The sequence below is a fragment of the Oryctolagus cuniculus genome, chromosome 18 (genome assembly GCF_964237555.1).
Source record: "Oryctolagus cuniculus chromosome 18, mOryCun1.1, whole genome shotgun sequence".
NCBI lineage: Eukaryota > Metazoa > Chordata > Mammalia > Lagomorpha > Leporidae > Oryctolagus > Oryctolagus cuniculus.
This window is the reverse complement of record NC_091449.1, coordinates 39,143,895-39,157,900: the sequence shown is the minus strand read 5'-3', so window position 1 is coordinate 39,157,900 and position 14,006 is coordinate 39,143,895. Positions and strand designations below refer to the sequence as shown.

Below are 14,006 nucleotides of genomic sequence, written 5' to 3'. Positions count from 1 at the left end.
GGCAGGGCTGGCTCTGGGCTCCGTGTCTGACACGGTCATCCCAGACACATGGTCTCAATAAACTCCCATGAGGTCATTCTGTCACCTGACCCACCTGTCACCTAAGAGCCCTGACACACACCACGGGCGCTGCTGTGGCAATGACAGGGACACGCCTGGCAGGTATTCGGGCACCCGGGTTTGGGCACCCACCTTGAGGTTCCATTGGCCAGGATGTGTGAAAGCCGCTTGGAGCAGATGACATGCAGGAGGAAAGCCCAGGGCAGGTCCTGGGTACCTGGCGCGCCCACTCCTGACTCCCAGGGGGGATGGGGAGCATGCAAGGGGGCCCACCTGGAGGAGGCAGCAGGCAGCGGAGCTTGCGGAGCTTCGACTGGGAGGCCTGGAGCTGCCTCCCCACGACATGCTCGTCCAGGGCCCAGGCCTGGCTCAGCTGGTGCTGGAGGAACGCACTGAGGGTGTCCTGGGACAGCTGCAGGAGGCGGCCTACATGGGGTGGGGGGCAGTGGGGGTGTCTGGCTTGGAGGCGCCCAGGACAGGAACAGCACCCACGGACTCTCCACTCCCTGTCCACACACCCAGGTATCCGCTGGATCTGCAAAGTCCCCCACTGTGGTAAGGCTGAGACTCACATGTGAGGTACCCTGTCCACCCAGCCAAGGGACAGGGCCTTGCGAGGGGGTTCCTGGGGTACACTAACACCAGGTTCAAGCACGGGGCCCAGGCAGCTGCTCCTGCTCTCCCTCAGTCCATGCTCCAGGGGCTGAGCAGGATCCCCCACCCCCAGCCCAGCACCCCACCCTCCATGGCCCCAGGGGACTCACGCTTGTGGATCTTGAGAGCCACGTAGGACATGGCCGTCAGCACGGGCTCGCCCTCCAGAATGTAAATGTCCCAGAACCTGAGGGTCACTGGGAAGGGACTCTGTGGGGGCAGCAGGGGTGTGAGGATGCGGCCGTGCAGGCTGAGCAGGGAGCAGAGGGCAGCACAGGTACCCCTGCCCAGGGTGAGACCCCACTGAGGCTGCCCCAGTTGAGGTCCTGCCACTGCTCAAGGGCTGGACTTGTCCCAGTGGGGATGTGGGGCACCTGCCAGGGGGCTGCACGTCCCTCAGGGACGCAGTGGACTGGGGAGAAGGGGTGAGGAGGACTGGCAGCATGACCACTGGCCTCCATCCGGCCCTGTGGGCACAGCTTCCCAGGTGCAGGTGTCCCTGGGCATCTTACCCCATCAGTGAAGCAGCCTTTGAACCACTTGGGAATATAGGTCCTGGTGGCCACACCCTGGCTGTCCTACAGGAAGGGAGAGAGGGGCTCAGGGCCTGTCCGAGTCCTGCCCAGAGACGATACTCCAATGGAGGGGCGGCTCTTCAACCAGTGCAGTGCTGGGTGTGTGGGCACAGGCGACACCTGCTGGCCCCTGGTGACTGTGCCCCGGGATGCTCGGTGTGAGCAGGAAAAGGACAATGAGTCCTCCCTGCAGAGCCCGCTTCAGACCCCTCCCACCAAGACGGCCCCTGGTCAGGCCTTGGCTCCACCCCCGTGCCAGGGACAGCTCAGACCCTGCTCCAGAGCCCCCCCTTGCAGGTGCCAAGGGCCACACCACTCACCAGGTGGCTCTTGAGTGTGGGGAGCGCCAGCTTCAGGATGGTCTCGTGATGCTGCTGCAGACGCGCCAGCTTGGGCTGCCCGGCTTTATAGAACCCTGAGAGGCCCAGACCCCCCTCGGGGAATCAGAGCCTGCAGGCAGCACTGGGGCTGTCAGGGGGCGGCATAGTGGGTGCAGGCTGGGGGGTGGGGCACGTGAAGGCTCTGGCATGGACAGTAGAATCCCCTCTGTGGGGGGACAGGATGAAGGTGGAAGAAGGCTACAGGTGGGTGGCCCTGGGGTCCAGTCTGGACTGAACAGAAGTGCACCCAGAATATTGGGTGAGCAGCTGGTGGGAGCCTGGTCGAATCTTGGGTACAACGATTAGGTCGAAGGGACCCTGTAAGGGAGGCCACCATCTGGGCATCCTCCAGCTGTGTTGAGTGAGGGCTCGGGGGCGGCCATGGTGCAAAGCAGCAGGACCAGCAGGTACCTGGACCAGGACGCACCCAAGGGCTGGGGTGCGGGATGCAGAGGCAGCCATGGAGAGGCTGTGGGGCCCGGCTGGTGGGGAGACCCAGGGTCTCAGGCTGTGTGGGGGGCCCTCAGCCCCACATTCAGACTCTCCAAAGGGAGATGGTTGTGGACACCCAGATGTGGGGGCAGCTGTTGAGCCGGCCGTGGTGTCAGCTCGCAGCCTGGCTGCTGGGGGCTGGTCCAGCCAGCACCTACCCTGCATCGCATGCCTGTCGTTGGCCATGAGCTGCGCCAGGGCCCAGAAGGCATCTTCTTCATCTAAGAAGATGAGGAGCAGGGCGGCCACCTGGTTCAGGCCCGGGCTATAGCCCACCTCCTGCAAGAGCCCAAAGTCACCATGGAGCCGCACCGCCTGTCTGACCCGTGTCAGTTCTTGCTCCCGGGACTTGGCACCCCAGGGCAGCAGTCTCTGTGCCCCACCCCTTGCAGGCCCAGCTGACATCACACAGCCCCCTCACACCCAGCCCCCTGATTGCACCTTGCAGATACTCACAGGGTCATAAACAGAGTAGGCCAAGAGCAGGTGAAAAAGGGCCTGCTGCCTGGGGACGAGAGGAGGGAGGGCTGGCGAGGATCCTGAGAAGCCGTGAGCTCAGCTCTGTGTCCACACCCCTTCTCTGCAGCCCAGCCAGCGCCGTGCACACCTCTCACCCTGGTCACACCCTAGGGCTCCTTCCTACCCACCCACCCCACACGCCCACAGCCAGCTCCAGGTCACACTCAGCAATTGGCCTGCAGTGGAACTCAGGGGCTGGTCCTGGCCCCAGGCCACTCTGGCCTCCAGGGTCCTGGCTCCTGTCCCTGGGCTGTCTCTGCTGCTGTCCCTGTCCTCTGGAGCTTCCTGTGTTATGGCCCCACCTGCCCAGGTCTCCAACCAGCACCTCGCACCCAGCAGCTGCTCAAGGCCCAGTGCTGGCTCATCCTTCACGAGTCAGCCTCAGCACCTACTGTGGGCCCCAAAACTTCCAGGAACCCACACTTGTGCTAGCGCCACACATCTCACCTAGGACACTCCCAATTCTCCACGGCACTGGTTCCCACAGAATCCCTCCTCAGTCACAAACTGCCCATGGCCTCACTTGACTCCGAATCGCTCCCGGAACATGACATGTCCCCTGAAGGTCTTGCTCACGGCCACATCGATCTGCTGCACCCACTGTGACCACAGCCGGCCCTGCACCTTCAGCTTCTGGAGGGCGGGAGGAGGGCAGCACGAGCCTCAGCACGGAGCCCCCGCCTCCACCACCCCAGTGCCCACAGACCCCAGGGTCCAGCAGGGGCTGAAGGAGAGTTTGGGGACCAGGAGGCTCAGGTCCCTGAGTTCTTGACCAGGGAGGTCCCTGGTGTCAGCTAACCACGGTGCCCGTGTCACCCATGAGATCCAGAGCCCTGCCGAGGGGTCCCCTGAGGACCACACTCTGCTGATGGGCAGGCATGAGGTTCTGTGCTCCAGGGGACCAGTGTAAGCCATGGGCCCGCCCAGGACAAGCTGCATACAACCTCCCAGTGGGGACACTGGCAGGACATGGTGAGGAGACAGGGGCAATCACAAGTGGACAATGCTGAACAAGGCCAGAGGGACCATCCAGAGAGGAACAGGAGCACACAGTGCCCAAAGGAGGCCTCTTCCCATCCCAGGCTATGCCAACCATGCACTGAGCTCTGGACCCACCTGGCCCAGGAGTGGCATCTCTGGCCCCAAGCTCAGGGCCCTACCTGATAGGCCCCGGGGTTCTCCGCCTTCACCGCATCCACCCCGAGGAGCAGGCCCCACACCTTCCCCCGCACCTGGGCAGGGACGCCCTTGTAAATCCGGCGGCGCAGCTGCAGGAAGGAGGGGCTCTGGTGAGCCAGGCACAGGGCACCCTGGGCAGGCTGGGGGCAGAGGCTGCAGCAGGATGGGGGCCTGGGTGCCTGCTGTCCTGGGAGGGCTCGGGTCAATCCCCAGGGACAGAGGTGGTCTGGGCTTAGGGAACATGGATCTCAGCCATGGCCTCCCTTCCCTCGGCCGGGGCGTGGCCAATCCTGCCATCAGTTGTCTCCCAGCAGGACACTGAATGGGAGACAGGAGGCTGAGCCAAGGCCCATGTCCTTGGAAATAGGGACCGTGGGCCGCCAGCAGACTTGGAGAGAACCCAGCGCCCCCACAGACGTGGGTGATGAACTCCAAAGGGTCAGAGAAGGTCCCCACAGCTCCTCAGCCGCCACGCCACCTTCTGAGTGTTCTGATAATTCCGCCAATTCTTCAGAATTTTCAGCCATTTTTGGAGGCTTCGGTTCTGCCGATTCTGCAGGAAGACAGCGACTTTGTTGTCAGCACAGATCTGGGTCTTGGAGAGCAGCCCTCGGAGGCAGCGCCCAGCCTGACCTCACTGAACCGATGGACCCACAGGGGGCCCAGATCTGGGCCCAGTCCTTCTGAGTGGGTCAGAACCTGTGACCCGTGGTCGCCTCCACAGGAGCCACACTGAGGAGGGACACCCCCACTGTCCAACCCTCCAGGTGTCCCGTGGCTGTGGGCAGTGTCCCGTGGCTGCATGTCCTTTTAGGGTGGGAGGGTGTGGTGGGGTAGCCCTAGAGTTCCTGACTCTGGGTGACTTTAGGTTCTGCCCCTCACCACCACCCAAGACACCAGGCCCTGGGGGATCCTCCCAGCCCCACCCCGGCAGTCTCCAGGTGCCCCAGGCGCTGTCCCGGGGCAGCTGCTTCTCACTGGGAGGCAACGGAGGCACAGCCATGAGGACCTGAGGCAGGCCCGAGCCTCTCCACCGCCCACGCCAGGCCAGGGAAGGGACAACCCAGGCCCAAGCCCCAAGATGTAGACCAAGAGATCAAAGAGAAGGCACGAGGCAGCCGTCCTGCCCATGGACACCCCTGGGAAGATGGGACCTGGGAATGCGGGAAGCATAGGGCCCGCAAGGTCCCGGGTGTCGCAATGGGGCTCTGCCATGGGAGCTCCCTCCTGGGAAGAGCCCGGTCCCTGTGCAGGATCTGAGAATCCACAGTCCTGAGACAGGAAGGCTGCCTGGAAACAGAGGACTGGGCACCCTTGGGAGCCAGTGTCAAGAAATGGCAGAACCACCAACCAGAACACGACCTGGCCTGAAATCTGCCCAGTGCTGGCAGGGCTGTCATGGTGCCTGCTCCCGAAACCTACCCGGTCCTGGGCTTGCCCTCTGCCACCTTCCTCTCCTGATCTCAGGCTGCTCAGGCCGTAACACAAACTGACCCCCTTCCATGTCCCAAGACGCCTGGGGCACAGGACGAAGGCCTAGTACCTCGTCCCCAGTCCCCAGCTCCCCGGCTCAGACTCAGGCCAGAGCGCCTTTGCTGAGAACCCTCCCTGCCCGGTCCCTTCCTCAGACCCCAGCCAGGGGCTCCGCCCTCAGCTCAGCTGCCCCTCAGGCCATGCCCAAGGAGGCTGCTCTCCAGGGGCCCCAAGCCCCTGCAGCCCCGGTCTCTCGTCCTGTGCTCACACCTTCTCTGCCAGTGACAGGGCCCCTCCCCTCCCTGCTCTCCTCCTGGGCAGCCCTGTCCCACCCAGTGTCTCCTGAGGCTCCTATCACACAAGGAGAGCCCAGGCTGTAGAGACAGGTCCCTCCTCCAGAGCAGGCGCTCTGAGAACAGAAGCTGCCCTGAGTGGCCATGGGGTGTGCCGACTCACTGCAGGATGCCCAGCTGATCCGGGAATGGGCGGGTGGCCTTGTCCTCCTCCTCCCAAGGCATCACCAGCACCCCTCCTCGGCGACCCTGCAGCCAGAAGGGCACCCAGGTGAGAAGCCAGGGGCACACGGGCTGGGGAGAGCGGGAGGGCCCCAACAGCCGTCATGGCCCTTGGCAGCCCAGTCCGCTGTTGCCATGGACACGGCCGAGGTCCTAGGGCCCTTCCTCCCATGGCAGCTGCCTGGCCTGTACCTGCTCATACTTGGTGATGGTCACGGCTCGCTGCTGGGCCTCCAGCAACTCCAGAGCCTCCATGTCTGAGCTGCAAGAACACACTGTAAACAGGACAGAGCCCAGAAGCACCACAGGGAGCTGCTTCCTACCACCCCACCCTGGGACTCAAGTCCATCCCATCTGAGCCACCACCGGGCAGGTGGCACCTGACTCTCAGGAACCAGGAGGGTGTCAGTCCAGAGGTCGTGGACATGGATGACACACGAGGGAGAGGGGGTGCCCCTGACTTCTGCCCCAGACTGACTGAAGGAGCCTTCTCTCCCGTGTGGTGTGGGCTTCCCTCCACTGTGCCCAGACACACCCCTAGAACAGAAGGTCTCCTCCAGCTCCCAGTTCAGAGCCCCAAGTCTCCGATGAGCCCACAACAGGTACCTGTGCCCTGTGGGGAGCTCAGTGCTGACCTGGATGCCCACCCTGGGGACACCTGGGCTGGCACAGACCCACACTAAGGGCATAATCACAGCCACCCCACTCCATCATGGGAGCACTGACAGGGACCACAGTAGCCGCACTCAGCACACAGCAGGCAACGCCCGTGCTCGGCTCTCGTCACTCATCCGGGAGCCACTGTCCCTCCCCAAGACCCGTCCCTCTCACCTCTGTCCCAAATCCGTCCTCCTCTGCCGAGTCCGCTCCAGTCTAGGAAAGCACACGAGTCAGTCCCTCACAGACACGAGCAGCCTCTAACTGCCACCACCCACGCAGGAGGATTCCAGGAATGCTGACATCACGGGGTTCCACCAGCAGTGTCACAATGCCACCTTCCCGGGTCAGCAGGGCCTCGTCCCCTCAACTGTCAGATCCCTTGGAGGTGGGTCCTGTGCTGTCTCCACAGCTCTGGTCAGGAGGGCAGGCCCAGGACAGGTGTTCTGGAGCCAGGTGCACCTGTGCCTCTGGCCCCTGTCGGGCCCTGAGACTGAACCCTGCTCTCTATAGAACAGCCTTTAAGCCTCATAAGTTTGAATAAAGTTCCCGCAGTGAGCCCACTTCCTGACTGGGTTGCTTGTTTTGTCCTTGATGAGTTTCTCCTGTTCCTTATATACTCTGGGTGTTAACCCTTCATCGGATGCGTAGTTTGTAAATATTTTCTCCCGTGTCGTTGGTTTCTTCTTCACTTTGCTGGTTGTTTCCTTTGCTGTGCAGAAACTTCTTAGCTCAGGGTCATCCCATGTTCACTTTGCTTTCCTTTGCTTCTGGGGTCTTCTCCAAGTAGTATTTGCCAGACCCATGTCCTGCAGTGTTTCCCCTATCTTTTCCTTCAGGAGTTTCAGGGTTTCAGGTCTTAGGCTTAGATCATGGATCCACTGTGAGTTGACTTTTGTACAGGGTGCAAGATACGAGTCTTGTTTAAACTTCTGCAGGTAGAAACCCAATATTCCCAATGTCGTCTGAAAAAGTGTCCTTTCTTGAGGGATTTAGGTCTTTTGTCAAATATGAGTTGGTCAAAGATGAGTGGATTACTATCTGGGGATTCTCTTCTGTTCAATTAGACTACATGTCTATTTTTGAGCCAATACTAGTTTGTTTAGTTTATAACAGCCCTGCAGTAGGTTTTGATATCTGGTACTGTGATGCCTCCAGCTTTGATTTTGTTATTAAAGATTGGTTTGTCTATTTGAGATATTTGTGCTTCCATATGAATTTTTGGATTTCTTTTTACATATGTGATGTTTGTCCTTGGTATTTTCATTGAGATCATGTGGAATATGCAAATTGCCTTGAGTAATGTGATCCCTTGGATAGTTTAATTTTCCCAAATCAAAAACAAGGAAGATTTTTCCATTTTGGTGTGTTCTTGTATATCTTTCATTAATAATTTTTCATTTACATTCTAGAGATCATTTCCATTCTTAGTGAAATTTATATCAAGGTACTTGGTTTTTTTTTTAATGAGTATTTTTAATGAGATTTCTTTCTCAGCCAGAGCTGTATGTGAGAATGCTGTAGATTTTTATGTTCTATCCTGCAACTTTACAACTTCTTTGATGAGTTCCCAGAGTCTCTCAGTGGAGTCTTTTTGTGCCTGTGTGTAAGGAGCATGCCATCCCCAACAAGGTGGACCGCCTCCTTCCCACTTCGTATGCCTTTGATTCCTCTTCCTTGCCTAGTGGCTCTGAGTAAAACGTCTAGAACTATATAGAATAATTACGGTGAAACTGGGCACCCTTTTCTGGGTCCGGCTCTTAATGGGAATACTTCCATCTTATCCCCATTCAATATGATGATGGCTGCGTGTTTGCTCACTATTGCCTTGAGTGTGTTGCAGTGTATTCCTTCTATAGCCAGTCAATCTTTATGGTGTCCACCATGAAAGAATGCTCTATCTAATCAAATGCTTCCTCCTCATCTATTGAGATAATCGTATTTTTTATCCTCCATTTTGTTGATGTGACATATTGTGTTACTGATTTGCATGTGTGGACCCCTCCCTACAATGGGCACTGGGAGCATGTGGCTGGCAGCTCTGTGTCTGTTCTCTCTCCTCACTGCTCCATGGAGTCTGTGTTCTGTTCTGTCTGCTCCGTCCATTTGTTCACCACTGACAATCTCTCTCAGTCAGTCCCTGGGAACGTGGTCCTCCCTTTGTGTCTCTGGCATCTGTCTGTGCAGAGGTCAGTGTGGCCTCTCCCTGTTCAGGCATCCTGGACCCTCCCTGCTGGCCGTTCTTACTCTGCAGGCCACTCTAGCCTTGGGACTCTGTAGAGAGCCCAGCTAGAATGACCTCCAGCTCTGGGGAGCCCAGAAGGCCACCAGACACTGGGATCTCAGCAGCTCTTCCATCTCTCATTTTTTCTCCCCTTCCCTCTGTCACTCTGCCTTTCAAGTGTAGATAGATACAGAGAAAGAGAGAGAGAGAGAAGAGAGAGAGAGAGATCTTTTCTAAAATTGAATGGCTCCATCAGTTGCCAAGACCTTGAAATGTTTCTGCACGAGTGGGGTTGGTATAAGGAGCTCCTGGTTCCCCACTTCCCAGGGTAACCACAGGGCTGGTGATGGTCCCTCCTCCCAGAGTGCAGTGGGAGCTGAGTGCCCTGTTGTCTCCTACTGCCATTCTAGGGCCACCCCCAGGAAAGATGGTGCCCTCAGGTGTGAGCTGATCCCCACATGCCCGGACCTCCCTCATCCCCACACGAGCAAGGCAAGTGTGGAGCACATTGCTCAACTCTGCGCACCCACTGTGGGCACGCTCGGGTAGCCACAAGTCCACATTGGACAGGTGACTTCATTATCATAATGGACACTGTTCTGTGTCCTGCAGCAAAACTGCACCCAGGGAGCCCGGCCTCTACTGCCTCCATGAGACCCTACTCCCCACCTGAGCCAAGCACAGGGAAGACGTCGATAGGTTTCGCTCCATCAGAGTTCATCTGTGGGGGCAGACGCTCCCCAGACACATGGGGACACATGTGAAGCCACCAAGAAGCTGTTTACAGTGGACCCAAAATTGTCAAGAGTGAGCAACAACTAGCACAAATCAACGCACAAATGGAGAACAGGTGGATGTAACCATAGGAATAATAAAGGGAGGGGGTTGACAGGAGCCAAGAGTTGGATCTGAAAGTCAAAGAGCCAGGGCATGTGGCAGCTTCCAGCAGCTGGGAGAGGCAGTGACAGATTCTCCAGTGGAGAATTCATTTACTGATTAATGAGATGCAATGTGATAGAGAAGAAGAGACAGAGAGAGAGAGAGATTCCATGTGCTGCCTCAGTCCCCAAATGCAGACAGAGCTGGACCAGGCAGAGCCATGAGCTGGGAACTTGTCCAGCTCTCCCACAAGGGTGCAGGGGCCCTCACCAAGGCTGTCAGCTGCTGTCTCCCAGGCTCTTTGCCAGGAAGCTGGATTGGAGCAGAGTGGCCAGGCCTGGAACTTACATCCTGACATGAGACGCAGACTCCCCAGGAGTTACCTTAACACAGGGCCCCTCTCCCCCTTCCCCCAGGACACTGTTTAGGCTTGCTCATCTAGGCTGTCCAGAGCACTAAATTCAGAGGCCTGATTTTGAGCAGGGAAGCCCCTGTGACTGACAGGTCTCTGCTGCCCTCCTGTGGGCAGTGCTGTACAGCCACACCTGCTCTGCAGTGGTGCTGGCCTGTGCTGACAGCTTTGAGAGGGACCTCTTGGCTCTCTCAGACTGGGCTCCTAGTCACTTGGGGCTGTTTGGGGGGAAGCTCCCACATCTTAGTCCTCTGTCCAACAAGATCAAGTGACGCTGGCCCGGGGACCTTCCCAGACACCAACAATGAATTCATCTTTCTCCTGTCACCCAAGAAGGCCTTGGGAATCTCCTCCTACCGAGCTCTGCTCTGCAAAAGGTCCATCCTGTGCCTCCCTCCTGGGCTGCTCTAAGATTCCTGAGTGAGGAAAATCCACTGTTTGCCCCACATCCTCACACTCACTCTCCTCACCACACTGACAGTGGGGTCAGGGTTCTTTCCCCAGGCAGCAGTGTTCCCAGTGGACACCAACAGAAGGTCCTACAACCTGACGCCTCCCCTGTCTGCCTGGAGATGGCGTCAGAGGCCCCCAGACTGCCCCTCAAGCCCGATGCCAGCGGCAGGGCCCGGGGGGTCACCTTTGAGCAGGTTCACGTTGTGCTGCACACCAACTTGTCTGTGTCTGGGGAGACGGCGCACACTCACGTGCAGTGAGGTACATGGAGCTGCTGATCGCCTACAAGGCCCGCCCGGGACAGCAGAGCGCAGGATCTAGTGTGAGCCCGTCAACCAAGGCTGTGGACAGCTGCCCAGGGCAATGCAGTCTCACGGGCACAAACTCCACTTGCACCACTGTGAGGGACCCAGAATGCAGGCTCTGCTGGGTGTGGACCCTGGGACATCAGGACACATTGGGTTGATCATTGCTGGACAAACCCCAGCCCGGGTCTAAGGCCGCCCTCCCAGCTCATGACGCTGGACTCCCAGCACATTCTGAAGTTGTCCTGGAGAACCACAAGGAAGAAGGTGGGCGAAGCAGGTCAGTCCAAGCCCCCCACCCCGGGAAGTGTCCTGCAGTGACCTGTGTTTCTGACCACCCAGCTCCATACCCATCGTCCCCGTGCCCTCCCCGCCTCAGGGTCAGTCCTGTGTGAGAAGGGCTCACAAAACAGAGGGCAGCACTTACCTGTCCAGTTTAAGATGACAATCACTCCAGAGAAAGAGGTGTCCACAGCCGAGCCTGCAGAGGGGAGAGGCGCGGGGCTTCTGCCCTCCCTGGGGAGCACCACCCTCCCAGCGCCTCCTGTGTCCAGCAGGTTCTCCAGGCTCTCCATGGAGGCTTCCTCGGGCAGCATGATGACCAGGTCACTGGCACTGGTGGGGACCTCAGCCCTCACCTCCCTACTCCCAACCCTGCCCGCTCTTGGAAAGAGGCAGAAAGTTCCAACCTCCGAACCACACGGATGTTCCCCTTGCACCTAGCCCCATCCTGAGACTGCCCGGGACTCCCTGCCTCCACCTGCCATCCGCTAGCATCCAAACCACACGTACTGGGGGAGTAATTGTCCTAGCAGTTACGCTGTCTCTGGGACCCCTTTGCTCCATATGGGAGAACCTGGGTTTAAATCTCAGTGTAACTCCTTGTCCAGCTCGAACTCCTGCACACGGTGGGATGCGGCAGGGAGGGCTGAAGTCACGGGTTCCCTTCTACCCACCTGGGAAAATTGGATGGAGTCCTGGACTCTTGAACTCAATCTGGCCCAGTCCTGGCCATTGTGTACTGGCTAATGGGAGCGCTCTCTCTCTCTCTCTCTCTCTCTGTCTCTCTCTCTGTGTCTCTGTCTCTTCTCTCTCTCTCCTGCTCTGAAATAAATGTTTTAAAAGACACTTATGCAAGACTTTTAAGGACAATGTGTCAATAAGAGTAGGAAGGGAAGAAACCACATACACATTTCTTTTTTAAAACTGATTTTAGGGGCTGGCGCCGTTGCTCACTTGGTTAAATTTCTGCCTGCAGAGCTGGCATCCCATATGGGCGACGAGTTCTAGTCCCGGTTTCTCCTCCTCCAGTCCAGCTCTCTCTGTGGCCCCAGAAGGCAGTGGAGGATGGCCAAAGTGGTTGGGCTCTGCACTGCATGAGAGACCAGGAGGAAGCACCTGGCTCCTGGCTTCGGATCGGTGTTGTGCGTCAGCTGTGGCGGCCATTTTGGGTGTGAACCAACTGAAGGAAGACCTTTCTCTCTGTCTCTCTCTCACTGTCTAACTCTGCCTGTCAAATTAAAAAAACAGATTTTACTTCTTTATCTGAGAGGTAGAATTAGAGTGAGGAGGAAAGAGTAGGGGGGAGAGAGAGAGAGAGAGAGGTCTTCCACCTACTGGTTCACTCCCCCAGATGGCCACAATGGTTGGAGATGGACAGATCTGAAGTCAGGAACCAGGAGCTTATTCTAGGTCTCCTACACAGGTGCTGGGACCCAAGCACTTGGGCCATCTTCTAGTGCTTTCCCAGGCCATAGCAGAGAGCTAGGTCAGAAGAGGAGCAGCCGGGACGTGAACCTGAGCCATATGGGATGTCAGTGTGCCTGGCAGAAGCTTAGCCCTCTACAGCACAGCACTGGCCTCGTACATTTCTTATTATTTCACACTTCATCCTTGGGGATGCAGTCTCCCTCTTTGTGTTTGCTAGTTCCTTCCTAGTACTTGGTGGGGCTAGGGTTTGGATGGATGACTCACCAAGATAAGACACAACCATGACCTTTCCTTCCAGACAGGAACTTCTTTCCAACCCTGGCTCAGGAGGGTCCACGGACCCTGAGCAGTGTCCAGAGAACAGAAACCCCAGTGCTCACTGCTTCCTTCAGCCTCTGCTTAGCAGCAGGAGCGTGGTGCTGCCACCTGGTGGACACGGACAGCGTTCTATCTTAACCCGCTTCCTCCAAGGATGCTGAGGTGCCCTTTTCTGCAGGGCAGAGAAGAGAGAGGTTGTAGAGGTGGGTTGATTGGGATGCCTTCCATTGTCCAATCTGGCAGGTGCCACCACTGAACGCAAACAAACACACACACTCAGGATGCTGAGCTACCGAGGCTTAGGGCCAATGATGGGCTTCGGGTGGCCGTGCAGAAACCCAGGGGCTCCAACAGAGGAACTTCGGGATTGTGCCCAGAGAACTGGGCTGCCATGAACTTGCGTATCTCCAGTGCCGGGATCCCCCGTGATCAGCAGAAGCCTCGTCTGTGTTCTGCTCTAAACTTCCTGATAGCTGCTGATGTGGACTTCTCCGAGCTGGCCCTCGGGCCATCACCCACTCCCTTTCAGCCTTTAAACATACAAGGGTGTTAACTGCATTGATATTTAACAATACCTCCTGTCTATGGATGTAGCCATCTTTTTGCTGCCTTGTATTGAGAGTATCTGCGGGTGTGTGTCTGGCCTGGGTGTTAAGGCATGTTTGGCACAGTGGGTAAAGCACTGCCAGCACTGCTGGCATCCTATATGGGTACCAGATTGAGTCCCAACTGCTGACTTCAGATCCAGCTCTCTGCTATGGCCAGGGAAAGCAGTATAAGGTTGCCCTAGTCTTCTGGCCCCTGTGCCCCTATGGGAGACCCAAAAGAAGCTCCTGGTTCCCTGCTTTGAATTGGTGCATCTCTAGTCATGTGCCCTTGGGGAGTGAACCAGAAGATGGAGGATATCTTCTCTCTTTCCTCTCACTCTCTCTTTCTGTCTCGCTCTCTGTCCCCCCCACCCCAGCCTCTAAAATAAATGTTTAAAAATAAATAAAAAAAATCAGGCCTGTGTCAGGTATGGAGCACCAGGCTTCAAGGCCCAGGTGCACTCCTGACTGCAGCTTCCTGCTAACACACATCCTAGAAGGATGATGATGCCCAAAGAGCTGGGTCCCTACCACTCACACGGAGACCTGAACTCAGCTCCCAGCTCTAGGCTTTGGTCTGTTGTAGGCATCTGGGGATGAAACAGTGGATAGGA

At 57.5% G+C, this 14,006-nt stretch overlaps 1 long non-coding RNA gene across 1 annotated transcript; it reads right to left on the bottom strand.

Moving 5' to 3' along the window:
- Positions 1–820: 820 nt before the first annotated feature.
- Positions 821–2,443, bottom strand: LOC138846680 (uncharacterized). The gene is made up of 3 exons (XR_011384207.1): positions 2,320–2,443; positions 1,610–1,704; positions 821–1,292 (listed from the first exon to the last, which is right to left on the bottom strand). It is a non-coding gene; the product is annotated as an uncharacterized lncRNA (long non-coding RNA).
- Between the last annotated feature and the right edge of the window lie 11,563 nt (positions 2,444–14,006).